The sequence below is a fragment of the Dasypus novemcinctus genome, chromosome 4 (assembly GCF_030445035.2).
Source record: "Dasypus novemcinctus isolate mDasNov1 chromosome 4, mDasNov1.1.hap2, whole genome shotgun sequence".
NCBI lineage: Eukaryota > Metazoa > Chordata > Mammalia > Cingulata > Dasypodidae > Dasypus > Dasypus novemcinctus.
Window position 1 is genome coordinate 112,407,906 of NC_080676.1, and position 21,230 is coordinate 112,429,135.

General features: G+C 33.7%; 1 non-coding gene across 1 annotated transcript; it reads left to right on the plus strand.

Annotated features, from left to right (window-relative positions):
- The first annotated feature begins 8,591 nt into the window (after nucleotides 1–8,591).
- LOC111763414 (U6 spliceosomal RNA) lies at nucleotides 8,592–8,698 on the plus strand. Its single transcript, XR_002796291.1, has one exon. It is a non-coding gene; the product is annotated as a U6 spliceosomal RNA (small nuclear RNA).
- The last annotated feature ends 12,532 nt before the right edge of the window (nucleotides 8,699–21,230 follow it).

Sequence of the window (21,230 nt, forward strand, 5' to 3'; positions counted from 1 at the left end):
ATGAAAATTATTTGCTCACACTTTGGCTAAGAAAACTGAGTACATATATAAAATACACATTTCAAATTTTGATGGGGGGTCAAAACAAATGAGTTATAAATTTCTTTTGCATGAATGAATGAATGAAAGAATGGGAAATTTGTTCATCTTGTTAAATGTGATTTTCCTTGATGGTTAATATCATATCAGAAAGAAAGTTCCAATGCTATTGTAGCAGTTTGATATTGTTTATGAATTCCAAAAATAGATATTGTTTTGTTTGCAAACTGGTCTGCTGGAGATTTCACTCTTACTTGATTAAATTATGATTAGGGCTTTGATTTGGTATGTCAGTAGGGCATTGAGCTCCCGCTGCTGGTGGGTGGGGACTCACAAATAAAAGACATGGCAAAAGACAGAGTTGGAAGTTTTTTGAGCTGGGGACAAGGGAGTGAATACACAGGAAAAGAACACAGAGGAATAGAGACTGCTCCTTAGACACCACAGAAGCCCCGACTAGAGAGATAGAGCCATTCTCCTGATAATCTAGAAATGACCTTATGGAGAGAGCACAGAACCTGAGAATGGAGAGAAATGGAACCCCAGGAAGAGAGGAATCCAAGAAGCCTGAACTCTTGGCAGACGTTGCCAGTCATCTTGGCAATAGACTTTGGAGAGGGATGTAACTTATGTTTTATGGCCTGGTAACTGTACGCATCTATCCCAAATAAATACCCTTTATAAAAGCCAATACATTTCTGGTATTTTACAACAGCTCCCCTTTGGCTGACTAGTATAGCTATGATATAAGAGCATGCATTTATTGATTACAAACTCTGTTAGAATATGAAGATAAGAAAAAGGTTATAAGGAGAAACTGATTTCAAAACAGATAATTTATTGCACGACATGTAAATACTCATATAGAAATGCTGGGAAATGAGGAATGAGACTGTTTAATTTAGATCTTGTGCATTCCTCCCTCTGGATTGGTAGATGGGCATACCAAACAAGAACATGTTTACAAGATGTGAAGACAACTTTGTGAAAAAGACAAGAAAGCAAAATTACTGGGGCATTCTGTTTACAGAGCAAATGAACACCTGCAAATATCCAAAAGTTTAATTTAATTTTTTAAATTTCTCTCCCCTTCCCCCAACCCCCCAAGTTGTCTGCTCTCTGTGTCCATTCACTGTGTGTTCTTCTTTGTCCTCTTGTATTCTTGTCAGCAGCACCAGGAATCTGTGTCTCTTTTCTTTGCATCATCTTGCTGCATCAGCTCTCCGTGTGTATGGCACTACCCTGGGCAGGCTGCACTTTTTTGCACTGGGCGGCTCTCCTTATGGAGTGCACTCCTTGCATATGGGGCTCCCCTATGCAGGGGACATCCCCATATGGCACAGCACTCCTTGCGTGCATCAGCACTGTGCATGGGCCAGTTCATCAGATGGGTCAGGAGGCCCTGGGTTTGAACCTGGACCTCCCATGTGGTAGATGGATGCTCTATCCATTGAGTCAAATCCACTTCGCCAAAAGTCTAATTGTAAAAAAACCATTTTTCTACTATCTACCATTGTGTTCTTAAAAATTCTGTTTCTAATTTCCCTTTTAAATCTGATCAGTGCTATCAACTTTGATGAGCTGAACCTGAACATTTTTAACCAAATCCTCTCTTCAAAAAGCACAATATCTGGGAGGCTTAAATCATGGCAGAAGATTAAAATAATCAACTGTCCACAGGCTTTTCCTATTATTGTACAACTAGGAACCTCAAGTACCTCATCAACCTGACTCAGTTTTCCAGAATAATTTTAGTAGCATTTATCTGTTTAATTTGGATAAATACTTTACATCCCAAACAATTTGGTTTGTAAATTTGTCTATTTTTTTCCTTCACTATTCTCTGTAAATTTACTCTTTAACTTATGTATATTCCTTTCTATAGCATTATTCCTTGTCATTGAAAACTGTAGCACCAGCATATTGTTCATTCAATAAACACTTAATGTACACTTAAACGTGTACCTACCAAGTGTTGAGGTTCTGATGATACAAAGGCTAATAAGATATATGACTTTGAGCAGAGATTGCTTTTTTAATTAAATTTTATTTCATTTTCCTCTGGTATCTCAACCCTACTATAATTTCCCATCTGCTTTGATTTGGTGGTGGCATAAGAAAATTTTACCAGTGACATATAGATTGAAGTAACATGTATCTCTTTTAGCCTTGGTGCACACATAAAAACAACAAAATAAACATCTATGCATTATTCTTTGCCCATCCAACTGGCTGATGACAATGATGCTGCAGAACTAGGGGAGACAAAAGGAAGGACTGAGATCCTTGAGGCACTGCTACTAAAAGACCCTCCTAGGAAATTGCCTTACCAGGAACCCCCATGGTGAGTTTTTGATAATCACTGAAATTTAGGGGCCATTGTTACAATTGTTATCTTACCCTAATAGATGTCACTGTCAAAAGGAATGTAAAAAAATTAGGAATATAGCCAAGGAGTTAAAAACTTCATAGAGTCTGAAAAATTCTTTGTTAAAATTGTGCAGTGTGCTATAGGAACACAATGGAGATATCTCTAAAATACTGAGAAATAAGAGAAGAAAAGCAGTACAGGAGAGTTCATAAATGAGATGTTTGGAAACACTGGTGTTGTAGTTTGCTATAGGCTGCTGATGCAAAATACCATAAATGGGTTGGTTTTTATAATGAAAATTTATTAGGGAAAAATCTTAACAGTTCTAAGACTGTGAAAATGTCCAAATCAAGGTATTATGAGAGATGTTATCATGCTAAAGGTTGATTGCTGACAATCCTGGAGTCCTGCCATGTGCCAAGGAAAAATGGTGGCTGGTCTCTGCCTTTTCCTCCAGGCTCACTTTTACCCCAAGCTCGATGTGGTTGATCATGAGTCCTCTCTCCCCTCTCTCTTTCTGGCCTCTTGCTTTACCTTCCACAGCTCCACTGATTCCAGCCTCCAGTCTCTCTCTCAGCCTCTCAGGGTTTCTCTGTCTTTCTGTGGTTGCAGGAGACCCTGGCATCCTCTCTTACATGGTAGGATAAAATGGCAGCTTTCTTTTCCTGTGTGTCTTGACTTTTAGTACTCAGTTTATGTAAGACTACAGTAAAAGCATCAGGAAACACCTTGGGTCACTCGATCTAATCAAAGGCCTTTAATCAAAGTTATCTAATCAAAAGATCCCTTAACCAAGAGTTCCCACATACAATAGGTTTACATGCACAGGAATGAGTTAACTTAAGAACATAATTTTCTGTGATCTACAGAAGATTCAAACAAGGAAAACTGCTAGCAACAATAACAGTTAATATTTATCAGAAATTTACCAGTTTCAGACTCTAAGGACTTTAATATTATTAACTCTTATTGTTCTTTGGAGTAGGAAAGTCAGATATTGTGAGAGTCATATGACTAATAAATGGCCAAGATGGTATTCTAAGGCAGGTGATCTAACTCCAAGACTGGAAGGTTAATCATTATGTTTTAATCAATGTTATCTAGACCAACAAATAAGAATGCACTAATTAGAAAGAACCATATATGCAAATTCCCATTGGCATGCAATGGTTTGAAATATTCTAAGACAAGTGGTTCAGTATTATGGGAGGGATTATATAACAGGATTAATACTATGATACCTTAGGAATAGGCAGATCATGAAGACCTCAAATTTGAACACAACTAAGGAGATATATTTTGCGATAAGAATATTTTAAGAAGTAGAATAATTAAGGTATCATTCTCATTAGTGGTTTAATGGTTAGATTGAAAGGTGCCAGACTGAAGAGAAAGAGAGTAGTTAGAACGTTTTTGTAAAAACCTAGGTAAGAAATGAGGAAGTCTTGAACCAAGTCATTGTGACTAACTAGAATTTGTTGATCTTGATTTCTACTTGGATGTAGGTTGTCTGTGAGGGTAGTGTTTCAGTGTATTCTCAGGTACTTGACTTATGTAGCTGAGTGGATGCTGGTGTTAATCTCATTACTTTCAGCAGAGAATCACTTGAATTATTTATTTTTCTTTATAGGGATACTGTTTGTTGTTATGGATAGGTCAAAACTCTGCATCAAATTGTTCTTGTTGTTGCTATTGTTGTTGTAGAAGACTAAGATATTATCTCTGATTCACTTCCTTGTAACCATATTGGTATTATTTTCAAAAGTACTTCAAAATCAACTGGTTCCTCTGGTTTAATTTTTATTTAAAATATAATCCTATCCTATAAAAGGAATCTAACACTATGGAAGTGCAAAAGATGGAAACCTGTTCATATTCAGTCTCTTTGCAATTAATGTTATCTTCAAATTATTTTCTTCAGCATGTCACATTGTCACATGTTCATTTTACATAAAAATATTAACATTAATTGTATAACATTAAAACTCTCAATAGATTTCATTCACTCAATTATTTTTTAAATTTAATTTTTTTAAAGAAGTTTTAGATTACATAAATGTTACATGAAAATATAGGGGATTTCCATATGCCTAGCCTTTCCCCCTCCTACATTTCCCTACAATATCAACATCCTTCATCAGCGTGGTACATTTGTTACAACTGATGAACACACATTGAAGCATTGCCAATAACCTTGGAATATAGTTTATATTATAGTTTACACTCTGACCCACACAATTTTGTGGGTTATGACAAATTATATAAGGGCCTGTATCTGTCATTGCAATATCATACAGGACAATTCCAAAGTCCCAAAAATGCTCCCATATTGCACTTATTCTTCCCTTTCCCTCCCCTCAGAACCTCTTGTGGCCACTGCCTTTATATGAATGATAAAAGTTATTCCATTGTAAAAATAATAATAAGTCTATAATAGAATAATAATGTCTATTTATTCCACTGATCAGTCCCTAATCTTGAGGATTTTGGGATGTTGATGTCCACTCTGGTTCTAATTGAGAGGGGGCTTAAGTCCTATGTGGCAGGTGGATGGAATCATCTTACTTGCAGTTGCAGATACCTTCTGTTCCTTGGGATGTGCATTGTCCATCATCATCTCCTTATTAGTTGTCCTGGGTGAGTCCAATGAACTGAAGAGTAGGTGTTGAACTACGCTGAGATTCAGGGCTCAACTGGCAATGAATATACCAAAGATTTAAACCTCTAGGACAGATAATTTACAAGTATATTGATAAGTATAGGTTCAAATAAAAGGAGCAGAAGAATCATGTGTAGGGAAACTAAATGGGTCTAAGTCTGTTACACTGGGGAGCATACATGCCAGAGTAAGGCCCACTGGCAAGGTGCTGAACTTCTGAGCTTGCCTGCCCTGCTTATAATGTCTGGCTGTCTCTTGAGCCCTCAGGAGCGCTCTGTTTGAAGCACTGTTTACTGTGGCAATCAATAAGATCCTCCTGAGATGTTAATAAATGTAACTTCTGGAATGACCTCCTGACTCATTTTGAAATCTCCTAACCATGGCTAGGCTAATGTGTCAACTTAGCCAGGGAATTGAGTCCAGTTATTTAGCCAAGCAATTACTGGACTAATTGTAATACAAAGTCATTTACAGGCGCTGGTCATCAGTGAGTTTACTGCATAGATGGCTGATTATATCTACATCAACCAGGGAGATTGCCATCAGCAATGAGTGATGCTTTTTCCAATCAGTTGAATGCCTTAAATGGGGAGGTGATTTCAGCATTCAGAGAGAATTTCCCAGCTCGTCTTTGGAAATAATTGTTATAGGCCGGTTTTACATTTCATTGAAACCTCTAAAAGTGTACAGTGAACCATAGTGGAAACTATTGACCATGGTTAGTAGCAATGCTTCATTCATTCATTTAGAATTCATTCTTCAGTGACTATATAATAAACCTCTACTATATTTTTGTACTAAGCTAGGAATAAAGGACACAAATGTGAAAATGAGTTTTGTGGCCCCTGCCGTAACTGATTTCCCCCTAGAGGTGAGTAAAAATAAATAGTAACATGATAATAAACTAACAAATAGTCGCCAGTTGTGATAAATATGAAGAAAAGAGCAAGAGGTTAAGATCAAAGCTGTAGAAATCCTGAGAATTTGATATGTCTTTATTTCATCTCAGAAAGATTGTTTAAAAATTTTCCAAATAACATACACCAACTCAGGGAAATTAAGCCTGCCAAAATCTGCCTGCAATAGCAATATAATGAATAGGAATTCATGAAATCTAAATCTGAACAAAGCACATATTTTCTTGATTCTTACATTGAAGATATACAATTGTACAACTTCCTACATTCTCTTTTTGTTTTCTGAAACATGGGAGGATAATGCAGAAAATCAAAACATCTTTATTTTCCAAGCTTCTCTAAAAGTTTAAGATTATTTTCATGGAAGAATTCTGGATTTTAGAAGAGAAATTGGCATTTTGAAAGATTGTAAGCCATTTGCTATGCAGTAATATGGCAAAAATGCTTTAGACAACTATATGCTAGTCACATTCACAAGTCCCTGAATATCATGGTATCTTTAATAAGAACTTTTTTCCTATCAATCTAATTCATTGTCCTGAAAATAATGGCTGAATATGCGTTAATATATATCCCTTTTGCTAATGAACATTCAGATCCCTAAGGACTGGAACCAATTTGACAGTAGCCAGGGTGTTATATACTCTGAGACTTCATTAGCTGATATCATAACTTTCCAAAACTTAATATCATCACTTGAAATTTTTCTGTCAAACCATCATTAATTGGTAATCTGAATTGGAGAGATTGCTTCCTTAGGGAGAATTTTTAATGGACAGCTGACCAAATTATATGAAAACAACCATACAAAGTCATTTACTTTCACAGTATAGTATTGCTTATGTCAGCTTACCTGATGACAAGGACAAATTTAAATGGTTTCTGTATTAAGCAGGCTGAATTTTTGTCAATCATCAGTTCTTTATTATCTTGATAATTTTACTTCTGTTGAAATGTAAGATATAAAATATGTATTATATATATAACTAGAGAAACTGATATATCAGAAATTTCATATATCTGCAACTGTGATTAGACTGATAAAAACAATTGTCACATTTGCGTGACTCAAAATATATATGTGCTGTAATCGTAGCTAAAGTCTTGTCTAAAATCCTGTTATCCATCCCTCCTGAAATGTAAACACTATCCTGAACTTGGGAAATCTTTTATTTATTTTACTGTGTGTGTGTGTATGTATATTTTATATATATATATGTGTGTATATATATATATATGTATATATGTATATATAAGGCTCCATAAAGATGAAAATATCCACTCACATGTAATGCTTAAAATGAGCATAAATGCCAATAAATGCTTTCCTTAGTGGACATCTTTTGTTACTTGCTTTGCTAAGTCAATATTGTTGTTTTGTATTTTTTCCACATTTAATATATAGAGGCATAGCCCATTTCATCCTAAATTTTATAAAATATTACATTGCTTGTGTACATAAATTCATTTAACCATTGCCCAAATGAACTATATTATGCTTATATTTTTCACATTTCACACTGACAGTGTAAAGTGAACATATTTCCACATATCTGTCTGGAACATTGTGTGGTGAAGCCTTTTTGAAGACCCATAGAAGCAAAATTGTTGAGTATTAATATATTCATGTCTCTACTTATAACTACTACTCCTAAATATCTGGAATATTGTGTGGTGAAGCCTTTTTGAAGACCCATAGAAGCAAAATTGTTGAGTATTAATATATTCATGTCTCTACTTATAACTACTACTCCTAAATAGGTCTCCATATAAGATGTTTTACTAAAAATGCAATAAAATGTTAGATTGTTTTTCATCCTAGCTCCTTTCTTGCAATACAAGTATGTCTCTTTTATTTACATTTTCTCTCTGCTCTATTGAGATTATCTGTTTTTCCCAAAGGTGTTTTGTCCTGTGTGTTATGCTTGTCAGAACATCTTTATCAAATTTCTTTGGAGCTGTTTATCATTTTCTTTAGAAACATCATTACAGATAAAATAGGTGTTAATGTTTATATAGCTCAAAGTTGACAGTATATTTTAATTATTTGGGTCTTTCCTCTATGCCCCTAAGATATTGTTGCTTTTCCAGCCATCAGTTCATTGTTGCATAAAATAAGTAGAAAGAAGGAGTGATGGACACCTTGGATATCTTCCTTCTTAACAAAACCACTGTTAGCTTTCCTGAGAACTATACAATAACCAATAATTACATCTTATTAGCCATCTATTCTTACACTTTTGTTAAAGGTGGTTTAGAGCAGAAGAGGTATAAAAATTGTGGCTTATATCACACAGAAGGAACATAAACCTACCATAATAGCAACAGCAACAAGACAATAATTAATATAATGGATACATAATATACATGCCTACTTAAGCAATTCATTGTTCACCATCTGTGTTGTCCTAAATTGCTTTGGTTATAAAAGATAATGCTAGTGATATCTAATAATTCATTTTGGTTACTGTTTGAAATGAGTAGTTCAGTACAAGAAAAAAAATGTTGCTCCATGTTTTAACTCTGTATCCTAATTGTATTCCAGTAAATAACAGTTTAGTCACAAACCAGATTAGACCAGCAAAAGAGGAAAGAGTGTAATACAGTGCTTACTTCACCAGGACTTATACTAAAATTGGAATGATTCTGAGAAGATTAGCATGACCTCTGCATAAAGATGATGCACAAATTCATGAAAAGTTCCATAATTTTTGCTGGCACACAAAAAAAGAGCATGAAAGGAAGGGAAAAAGTAATGAATTATTAAAAGAGGTAATCCAGTACCTTTACTGCTCCTTATCCAAGGCCCTTGGAAACTGGCCTATACCCCATTTCTGGTTCCTTAGCCATGGTTTGAGCAATTTAAAAGGGCAATTCTAAATATCTAGAACAAGTTGAACCAAGAATCAAAGAACAGAGGTAGCACAGCAATTAACAGTAAATCCCTAGGTAAGTGAGAAAATCACAATATCAGATTGAACTCAGCATCAGAATCACATGTCTAGACATCAGCAAAACATTACAAATCATACTAAAAAAAAAGGAAGATATGACTCAGGCAGAGGAACAAATCAACACACCCAATGAGATACAGGAGTTAAATCAACTAATCAATAAGAGTCATACAAAAGTTCTGCATAAAATCATAGAGTTGAAGGACAACATGAATAAGAAATAAAAGACATTAAGAAGACACTGAATGAGCACAAAGAAAAGTTTGAATATTTAGATAGAAAAATAACAGAGTTCATGGGAATGAAAAATGCAATAAGTGAGATTAAAAGTACATTATAGGCGTACAACAGCAGATTTGAAATCATGGAAGAAAGAATCCATGATGTAGAGGACAGAACAGCTGAAATTGAAAAGAGAGAAGAACACAGAGAGAAAAGAATTGAAAAAAATTGAGCAGGTGCTCAGGTAATTGAATGCGAGCATGAAGCAGATGTATATATGTTATGGAAGTTCCAGAAGGAAAAGAGAAGAGAAAAGGGGAAGAAAGAGTATTTGAGGAAATAATGGCTGAAAATTTCCCATCTCTCATGAAAGACATGCATATATGTGTCCAAGAAGCACAGTATATTATTTGGATTAGAACAAATCCAAATACACTTACTCCAAGTCATAAAATATTCAGAATGCCCAATGTCAAAGATAAAGAGAAAATTCTGAAAATAGCAAGGGAAAAGTAAAATATCCCACAATAGGGATGTCCAGTAAGACTTGGTGTGGATTTCTCTTCTGACACCATGGGGTGGAAAGGCATTGGTATGATATATTTAAGATACTGAAAGAGGTAAACTGCTAGCCAAGAAATCTTTATCCAACAAAACTGTCCTTCAAATATGATGGTGAGTTTAAAATAAAAAGAGAAAGAGAAACTAAGAAGTTATTAAACAAGAATCCAGCTCTGCAGGAAACACTAAAGGAAGTTCTGCAGTCAGAAAGAAAAGGAAGAAAGAGAAACTTGGAGTAGAATATAGAAGTGAAGACTATCAGAAAAGATAACCAAAAGTATAAAAAGGCAAAAATAAGATATGACATATGAAAGCCAAAGGATAAAGTGGTTGAAGGAAGTAATGCCTTTATAGCAATGACATTGAACATTAATAGGCTAAATAATCAATAGGCATTGGCTGTCAGAATGGATAAGAAAACATGAACCATCCATATGCTATCTGCAGGATACTCACCTGAGATCCAAGCATGCAAATAGACTCAAAGTGAAAGATTAGAAAAAGATATTTAACATAAACAGTAACCCAAAGTGAATAGGAGTAGTTATAATGGAGTTGGACAAAATGAACTTTAAATGTTAAAAGTGAAAAGAGATAAAGAAGTCCATATTAATAAAAATGGCAATCCATCAGGAAGGAGTAGCACTCTTAAATAGCTATGTACCAAACCAGGGTACTCAAAAAACATGAGGCATATTCTGGCAAAATGGGAAGGAGAAATAGATGTCTCGACAAAAATAGTTGGATACTTCAACATGCCACTTTCCTCAATAGATAGAAAAACTAAAGAGATCAACAAGGAAACAGAAAACTTGAACAACATGACAAACAGGCTAGACCTGACATATATGTATAGGACACTGTACCCCAGATCAGTGGGTTATACATTCTTCTCAAAAGCTTATGAATCTTTCCTCAAGATAGATTACTTGTTAGGTCACAGTCAGCTTTCAATAAATTTAAGAAGACAAATTATACAAATCACCTTCTCTGATCATAATGGAATGAAGCTGGAAATCAGTATTAGGTGGGAAAGGGGATTTTTTGCAAGTATATGGAGGCTAAACAGCACACTCCCTAACCATTAGTGAGTCAGAGAAGAAATTGAAAAATAAATTAGTAGCTATCTCAAGACTAAGGAAAATGAAAACACAACTTGTCAAAACTAATGGGATACAGTGAAGGTGGTGCTGAGAGGGAAATTTCTAGTCCTAAATGCCTATATTAAAAAAAGAAGAAAAAGCTAAAGTCAAAGACTTAACTGAACACCTTGAAAAACTAGAAAAAGAGCAGCAAACCAATCCCAAAGCAAGGAGAAAGATATAGCAAAGGTTAGAGCAGAAATAAATGAAATTGAGAACAATAAAACAATACAGAAAATCCACAAAACCAAAAATTGTTTCTTTGAGATCAACAAAATCAACCCTTAGCTAGACTAACAAAGAAAAAAAGAGAGAAGATGCAAATAAATAAAATCAAGAATAAAAAGTGTGGACATTATGACTGATCCCACAAAAATAAAAAGGATCATAAGAGGATATTATGAGAAACTCTATGCCAACAAATTAGGCAACTTAAATGAAATGGACAAATCCTTAGAAAAACACAAACAACCTTTCATGACTCTATAAGAAATAGAGGGAAACGGACTTCGGCCCAGTGGTTAGGGCGTCCGTCTACCACAAGGGAGGTCCGCGGTTCAAGCCCCGGGCCTCCTTGACCCGTGTAGAGCTGGCCCATGCGCAGTGCTGATGCGCGCAAGGAGTGCCTTGCCACACAGGGGTGTCCCCCGCGTGGGGAGCCCCACGCGCAAGGAGTGCACCCATAAGGAGAGCTGCCCAGCGCAAAGGAGGGAGCAGCCTGCCGAGGAATGGTGCCGCCCACACTTCCCATGCCGCTGACGAAAACAGAAGCGGACAAAGAAACAAGACGCAGCAAAAAGACACAGAAAACAGACGACCGGGGGAGGGGACGGGAATTAAATAAATAAAAATAAATATTAAAAAAAAAAAAGAAATAGAGAAACTCAACAAACTAATTACAAGTAAAGAGATTGAATCAGTCGTCAAAAATCTTCCAGCAAAGAAAATTCCAGAACCAGATGGCTTCACAGGTGAATTCTAGCAAAAAATTCTAGAAGAATCAATACTAATCCTGTTTAAACTCTTTCAAAAAATTGAAAAGGAGGGAAAATAACCCAACACATTATATGAAGTCTAAAACCAAAGCCAGATATAGGCACTACAATAAAATAAAATTATAAGCCAACCTCTATAATGAACATAAAGTGCAAAAATTCTCAATAAAATACTTGCTAATAGAATCCAACAGCAAATTAAAAGACTTATATACCACAATCAAGTGGGTTATATTCCTGCTTTCCAAGAGTGTTTCAGCATAAAGCCAAGAAATGTAATACACCTCATAAACAAATTGAAGGAAAAGAAAACATAATCATCTTGGTTGATGCAAAAAAGGCAGTTGATAAAATCATGTATCCTTTCTTGATAAAAACACTTCAAAAATAGGTATAGAGGGACAGTTTCCCAACCTAATAAAGGGAAAATATGAAAATTCCACAGCCTACATTGTACTCAATGTGGAGGGTTGTAAGCTTTCCCTCTAGGATCAGGAACAAGAAAAGGATACTCACAGTCACCATTCTTATTCAACATTGTGCTAGAAATTAACTAGGCCAATTAAGAAAGAAAAAGAAATAAAAGAAATCCAAATTGGAAAAGAGGAAATAAAACTCACAATATTAGCAGATGACATGATCCTATATTTAGAAAATTCCAAGGCACCTACAACAAAGCTATTAGAATTAATAAATGAGTTCACCAACATAGCAGGATACATAATCAACATGGAAATATTAGTAGCATTTCTGTAGATTAATATTAAGCATGGTGAGGAGGATACCAAGGGAAAAATCCATTTACATTAGCAACAAAAAGACACAAATATCTTGGAAATAATTTAACCAAGAATGTAAAAAGATCTGTATTAAGAAAACTATAAAAAATGCTAAAATAAATCAAAGAAGACCGAAACAAATGGAAGGACATTCTGTGTTAATGGATTGGAAGACTAAATATTGTGAAGAGAAAATTCTAACCAAATTGATTTATAGATCCACTGCAATCCCAATCAACATTCCAACAGTCAAATTTACAGAAATAAAAATGTCAGTTACAAATTTATTTGGAAGAGAAAGGATTCCAAAGAGTCAAAAATATCATAAAAACGAAAGTAAAGTTGGAGGACTCATGCTTCCAGAACTATAAGTGTATTATAAAGCTGTAATTGTGAAAACACCGTGATATTGGCATAAAGATACACACATTGATCAATGAAATTGAATTAAGCATTCATAAATAGACCTTCACATGTATGGTCAACTGATTTTTGATAAGCCTACCAAGTTCACTTTTCTGGTACAGAACATTCACTTCAACAAATGGTGATGGAAGTACCGGATATTCATAATCAAAAGAATCAAATGGGGACTCCTATCTCACTCCCTATGTAAGAATTAACTCTAAATGGATCAAAGACCTAATGTAAAAACCAGTACCATAAAACTCCTAGAATATAATGTAGGGAAACCTCTGCAAGAACTTGTAGAATGTGGGGGTCTTAAAATTTCATATCTAAAGCATAAGCAACAAAAGAAAACAATATATAAATGGGACCTTCTCAAAATTAAATACTTTTTCACCTCAAAGGACATTGTGAAAATGATAAAAAAAGGCAGCCTGATCTTGGAAAAAATATTTAGAAATCATACATCCAAGAAGGGTCTAATATCTATGATTTATAAAGACAGCCTACAACTCAACAGTAAAAAAGACAAATGACTTGATTAAAAAATGGGCAAAAGACCTAAATAGAAGTTTTTCTAAAGAAGAAATAGAAATGGTAAACAAGCACATGAAACACATCACTGGCTATTAGGGAAATGCAAATTGAAACTACAATGAAATATCATTTCACCCTTACTAGAATGGCCACTATTAAAAGAACTGAAAACTACAAGTGGTGGAGAGATTGTGGAGACATAGGAGTGTTTATTCACTGTTGGTGGGAATATAGAATGGTACAGTCACTGTGGAAATAATTTTTGCTGGTTCATAAGGAAGATATAGATCTACCATGTGACCTAGCAATACCATCACTAGATATATACCAGAAAAACCTAGACCAGTGACACAAACAGACATCTGCACACTGATAATCATAGCAACATTATTCACAATTGCCAAAAGATGGAAACAACTCAGATGTCCATCAAATGACTAATGGTTAAAAAACAGCAACAACTATGGTATGTTGACATGATGGAATATTATTCAATTGTAAGAAGAAATGAAATCCTGAAGCATATGACAGCATGGATTTACCTGGAGGAATTATATCGAGTTAAGTAAGCCAGGGTTAAAAGGACAAATAGTGTGTGATTTTTATTATACACGTATTCTTTATGTATGTTCACGTATGAATGCATGTATGAAAACAAGAAAAATAGCCAAATACAATGGAGTACCATATAAACATTGAAAATAATAATTTTTAATTTTTAATGATCAATATTTAATAATCAAAAAAGGAAAAGAAGAATGTGCTACTATTTCTGATAAAAGATTGATGTGTGAAATACTACACAGTTTTTCTTTAGAAATGCTTACATAGACTTCTTGGGAATTCATTAATATTTTTGCCATTTTTCTGAGGATTCTCAGGGCTCTCTGGTAGGGAGTGAATTTCACTTGGACATGATAAAATATGATAGTTTCATATATATGCATATTTAAAGGTTTACAATTTGGCTTTCAGCCTATTTAGAAATAAATTATATGAACTCAGTATTTAGGTTTATATAGAGTAGAATTTGCACATTTTTCTTATTGCAAACTAACATAGGAAGGAAAAAACGAGGAAGAGAAAACTGAAATTCCTCTCAGCTACTCACAGATGAGGTAGAGACTGGCTAGCTCTTCCACAGACTTACTTTCTGACTGTGGCTTGTTGTTGTTGCTCTTGCATTGACATTGAATGTGACCTTATTACTGTGTTCTAGCAAATAGGATATAAGCAGAAGTGGTGTCTGCTCCTTCTAGGCCTGACACTTCAAAGTTTACCAAATACAGTCCTCTGTGGTGCTTCCAAGTCCAGTTTGCTGAAACAGAGACAACATGGAGGACAACATTGGAAGACAAGTCCTGGAAATGGCTGAGCTCAAGGTGGAGAGGGTGACCTTGGAACCCTAGTGCTAGAATATGGCAGAGCTCCAGGTAGAAGGAGCCTGGGCCCTTGAACGACAACTTGCAAAAGAGCACCAATTTGGAAATTATGTGGTGAGCAATGCACTTTTATTGATTTGAACTATTTTATATTTTGGACTTTGTTTATTATTGCAACCTTAATTAACGTAATGCGTGAAAATATGGGATTGCTTTTAATAAGAGGTGACCAGACAGTTTGTGATTCTATAAGGTAGAGTAAGGAATAGAGAGTGGATCTTAGCTTCTCCTGCATATCTACTGTATAACATTTACACATTTTCAGCAAAACATTTTTATATCTTCTGTGTGAGATGTAACATGCATATCTTTTGCATGTTTTAGTTCATTTGCTTTCTAAATATTTTTATTGAGGAAAATTTATGTATAGTGAAATGCACAGGACTTAAATGTACAGCCCAATGAGTTTTATTAAATACGTATTTGCATGTAATCCACACAAAATAAAGAATATCCGATTAAAAAAATAAAAATTATGACTTTTATTCTCTTTTCCAAATTTTTGTCACCAGCTGTAGTAGTATGATATGGTTATGAATTTCAAAAATAGATATTGAATATGTTTGTAATCTGATCTGTACCTTGACATGATTGAGTTATGATTAGGGCATGGCAGATAAAAGGCATGTCAAAGAACAGAGTTGAAGATTTCTGATGTTGGAGTTCTGTTGTTGGAGTTTAATGCTGAAGACTTAAGCTGGAGCCCCAGAAGTAAGCTCACAGAGAAAAGAGAAGGTAGCCCCAGGAAGAAAGGAACCCTGAAGCCAGAGAGAAGTAATACCCTGGAAGGGAGGAATCCAGGAAGCCTGAACTCTCACAGCCATCAGCAGTCATTTTACTCCAACAGGTGAAAATAGACTTTGGTGAGGAAAGTAACTTATGCTTTCTGGTCTGATATCTGTAGGCTCCTACCCCAAATAAATACACTTTATAAAAAACAACCAATTCAGTACCCTTTGGCTGACTAATACACCAGCATACAAAATCTTCATCATTTCTGCATGCTATCACCTCATATTCCATGACCTTATAAAATTTATGTATTAGATTTAGCATTTTTGTAAGTTTTTTAAGATAAACTTTTTAAGTACAAAGTCATATTCTCTTTAAAAAAACATTTAATATCTTCAAAACAAGATTGTAATACATCAGTAACTGATCATCTCTTTACATTTTTGCATGTAGCCAGATTGAAGATCTCAAAAGTCATCCTTGGTCAGATGTAGGCATGATATCTAAATGAAAATACGAAGCATCCAGATTTTCTGAGCCTGCTTTCCCCACTTCCCTATTGCAACTAAAACTGCCCCATTATACTCACCCTCTCAACATATACACACGATTCTGGAAGATGTTCGCAGAAACATCCCTCTTCAGTATATTTAGAGATTTGCTCATTTGCAAATTCATATTAAGACTCTTTCCTTGGGATGTTGAGCTAGATGATCTAATAGGGATACATTGTATTATCAAGCAGTTTCCTTATGTCCACATTTTTTGTCCTACTAGAGGATTGTTTCTCAATTTAAAGTGTAAAATAATCTCTTGGAGAAATATCTAATCAAGTAAATTCTGGAGTTTCATTCTCACCTTTCTTATCATAGAAATTTGGAATCAGTATGTCTGGAATAGAGCTAAAGGAAAAAATATTCCTTTTAAATAGGTTCTCCAGATGAATTTGAATGAAAATTTTGGAGAATATGTGTTTTATGTAATCCTAAATTCAATAAGAGTCACATCTAGGAGATTGCATGGGCTTTCCTTATGACCTGTGCACACAGAAAAGGTAATAAAGTGAACATAACCCAATTAATGTCTTTTTTTTAAGATTTATTTTTCATTTATTTATCCCCTCCTTGCCACTTGCTTTGCTGTCTGCTCTCTGTGTCCATTCGCTGCACATTTTTCTGTGTCTGCTTGTCTCACTTTGTTGCGTCATCTTGCTGTACCAGCTCTCCACGGGTGCCGGCCATCAGCTCTCTCGTGGGGGTGGGCTGTTGGCTCTTCCCCAGCACGGGCCAGCTTGCCCTCACAGGGAGGTCCGGGGAAGCAAACCCAGGGCCTCACATATGGTAGAAAGGAGCCCAATCGGTTGAGCCACATCCACTTCCCCCAATTAGTGTTTTTAATGTAACATTCTAAATGAATTTGTCTAAAGCCAATATGTAAGGTAATTGCTAACATTTCCCCTACCCCACTCAAAGCCCAGCCACCAATAATATGAAGCAGTTCTATTTTTTTTTTTTAGAATCTATTTTCTTTTACTTTCTCCATTAAAGTGGAATGAGTTCTGATGGTATATGGGAAAGACTGGATGTAGACAGAGTATACTCTGATCTCAGTTTTCTTTAAAGAGTAATTCTTTTAAATGTTAGCCCATTATTGAAAAATTAGTTATAAACAATTTCACTTAGCAGGGCTTTATATAGCAATATATTAACATGGCAAGTTCATAGCGTTACTTATTAAATTGCAATAATAATTGATTATTTAATATGAATGCTTATTTAATTATTTAATATGAATAATTAAATAATTGATATTTAATATGAATGATTATTTAATATGAATAAAACCCATGGAATATGATAAAATCCTTTTTTCAAGTTTGTCCTTGGGTTTTAATTGTTCATATAAATATAACAAAACCTTAAAGGACAATACATTTAAGTGATCCTAAATGTTAAGGGCTTTGTGCAATATTCCAAATTCTTAGACTATTAATACATGTATTTATATTATTGCAATTTATCCTTTTTTATTCATACAAGAGTCTATTTATTACTTTACACATTCCTTTTGAAACTGTATCACACACATACTTCTCAAAAATATAATAGGTATCAAATGATTTTAATATGCAGCAGGAAATTAGAGCTACCTTTGTTTTAAAGGGATATTTCAATCTCTGCCTTGTGTTCACAAATGAATTTGAGTTTTTCATTTTTATTTCAAAAAGCATATTCTTACATTAGTTTTTCTAAGACAAATCTTAATGGGTGAATTTAGAAACCTAAATACAAGTAATTTAAAAGATATGTTTATCATTTGCTTTTGAGATGAAAACTACACATGCACACATATATGGCACTGAAGATAACTGCATAATCTCATTCCCTTTTTAGAAACCCTTGGAACTACTATGACTCATAGGATAGAGCAAATAGTCCTCTATAACTTTAAAAAGCATTATATAAATACCAGTGATAATGTTTATCGAAGAGTAAACTATTTGTTTTCATTTTAAGCATATCCTATTTTCCACTTAAATTCTTGTTACAACATTATGAAGTAACTACTATTATTTCCATTTTACAACAAGTTTATTAGGCAACATATAATCCTTTGAGTTAATAAGTACAGATGACTTGCATTTGGAAAGGTGAAATTGGTCCTAAGGAATTTTGTTACTTTGTTTTTCTCTATAAAGAAGTCCCTGTGCTAATTACATATTCCCTTCATAAATCATGTTAAGTTATTTAGAAATGTATAATCTTAATATATTTCCCCAATATAAACATTAAAATTTATTCAAACTCAATGAATATATGACACCCAATATTGGTAATTTAAAAAAAAAGGCAACTGATTTTATAGCACTAATTTATAAAACACATACTTCTCTTTCAGGCAAGCTCAAGAAGTAGATTAATTTGATGCCTCTCTCAGGTAAATGGTAATTATTTTCTTCTTAATTACATAGCTACTTATTTACTTTAAAGGAACTCCAAATGAAATACTCTATTCACTTGGGCAAAATGTCCTTGAACTTTCATTTCTTTGGAAGTTTATACAAATTTTTAAATCTATTAAAATTTACTTTGTGGCATATGGAAATGAAAGATAAACAATAGCCTGCATTTTATAATTTCCCTGGATTACAAAAATAAGCCAAGGGACACAATACCACTTGCTGGGTAAAAAATATATAATAATAATAAATTAATCATAATCCTTTGCCTATTTTCTGTTCTTTGATAAATTTGATTTTGTTTCTAACCTTTTATTGAAAATTTCTTAAAACCTACAAAAAGGTGAAAATGGTAAAATGCATACACTTTCCATAGATATCTCAGATGTCAACACTGACCACATTAGCCTTTTCCCTCTTTTCCTCTTTCTACATGTGTAGAGAAATTTCTATATATAGTTCTGTATACAGTCTAGATGTATACATGATTATTGGCTAGTTCACTTAAAAATAAGTTGCAAACATCATGATATGTCACTCATATTTACTTTATCATGTATCTCTAAAGACAAACTGCATTCTCCTGCTTAACCAGAATGTCAAATCACATTTAAGAATGTTAATTTGGGAGAAAAAACAAAACAGAAAAAATATACTCATCTTATAAAAAGTTATATTAATTTGTTTTCATGTGGCCCAATAATATCCTTTTTACTTAGTTTCTGCTTGTTTGTTTGATTTTTAAGCCATGATACAACTAAGAAGCATGTAATGCATTTATTGGCATTTTTCTTTAATCTCTTTTAAACTACAACAGTTTCCCTGTTTTTAGTGTCTTTTTTTACATTGACATTTTCAAAAGCCCAGATATTTTGTGTTATGTCTGCCAATATAAATTTATTTATGTCCTCCTTATTCATGTTAAACACCTTTGTCAAAAATATTTCAAAAGTGATGTGTGATTTGTGTATTATAAGAGTAAAGTCATAAAGTCAATTTGTAACATTATTGTTAATGTTAAGTTTTAATAGTAATATTAAAGGGATTCCTCCCAGAATTTTTCTTTGTGAAAGTTTGCTTTTCTTTCATAGTTAGTGATCAGTGTATGTAATAATTTGAGACTAGGATATATTCTTTCTAGTGAATTTTAAACCAATATTTTAACAACAGTTATGTTGAAATGATTTGATTAATACATAGATGGTTTAAAAAATTGTCTAAATCTATCATTTTTCTACCTTTAATAACGGAGAATCTTTCTATAAAGAAGAACATTTCCTCCTTTACACCCTTGTATGTACATGTATAGTGCAGACAGCTATTTTTTATTAAATGTGTTATAATCTATTAACATGATTATTATTTTTCATTAATTATCCCAAATTTGAATGCTGGGATTCCTTGAAGGTGATTTGTTAATTGTCATGACCTTCAAAGTTTTCTAAAACAAAGCAAAACCCTCATTATTTAGTGTATTAGTATAGTACAGTATTTAGAAATCAAATTCTGGGTAACTAGATCTGTTCTTTTTCCTGAGGCATTATTGTTTCTACGCTAATAGACAGAAAAGATAACAGAAATGAGTATATGCTAAGAACTCCATTAACTATCATGTTGTTCTTATTCTATATTTGTATTTTGCATGCCCACAAAAAGAACTATGTCATTCCACAATATCAATATACTTACTTATTTTTTGAACAGTGACCTCACATATCTGCAATGAGACAGTGTGCCTCAGTGTCCCTTTTTTCTAGGGCAGGACCCAGGGACAACTGAGCATATATCTTTATCAGCTCTCGTTCTAAACATCAATAAAGGCTGACTGCTTATTAAAAAAAAAAAGTTAAAAAGAATTCAAAATTTGTTATAAAATAATGCTAAAATGTCCCAGATGCTATCTAAAATCTGTTGTCATACCAAGAACTTAGGAAATAATAATGTGAGAAGAAGCAATCAACAGTTGAGAACTGATATGATTCATGTTGGAAATATCAGTTAAGGATTTCAAAACAGCCATCATAAACATGTATCAGTAAGCAAATAAGAATAACCTCAACCAAATTAAAAGCTAGAAAATATCAGTAAAGAATTAGAAGTTAAAAATATAAATTGTAGAATGGAAAATTAAAATATGCAAAATAGAAATATTATTGCATTTGCTTAATAGTAGAGTGGTGCTGACAATATAATTAGTGAACTTGAGGGCATAGCAATAAAATTTATTCAATCTCATCAATTCAGAGGAAATAGACTTAAAAATGCAGAATCTCAGGGACTGGTAGAATTATAACAGAAGAGCTAACATTAATGTCATCAGAGTCCCCAAAAAAGAAAAGAGTGAAACTAAGAAAAAATACTCAGAGAAATAATTTCTAAAATCTCCCCCAATTTGGTAAAACATATAAACCTACAGATTCAAGAAACTGGGCATAACCCAAGTAGAATAATTTCAGAGAAATATTGGTCAATTTACATTTTAAATAACTTCTGAAGAACTTTGACCTCTAAAG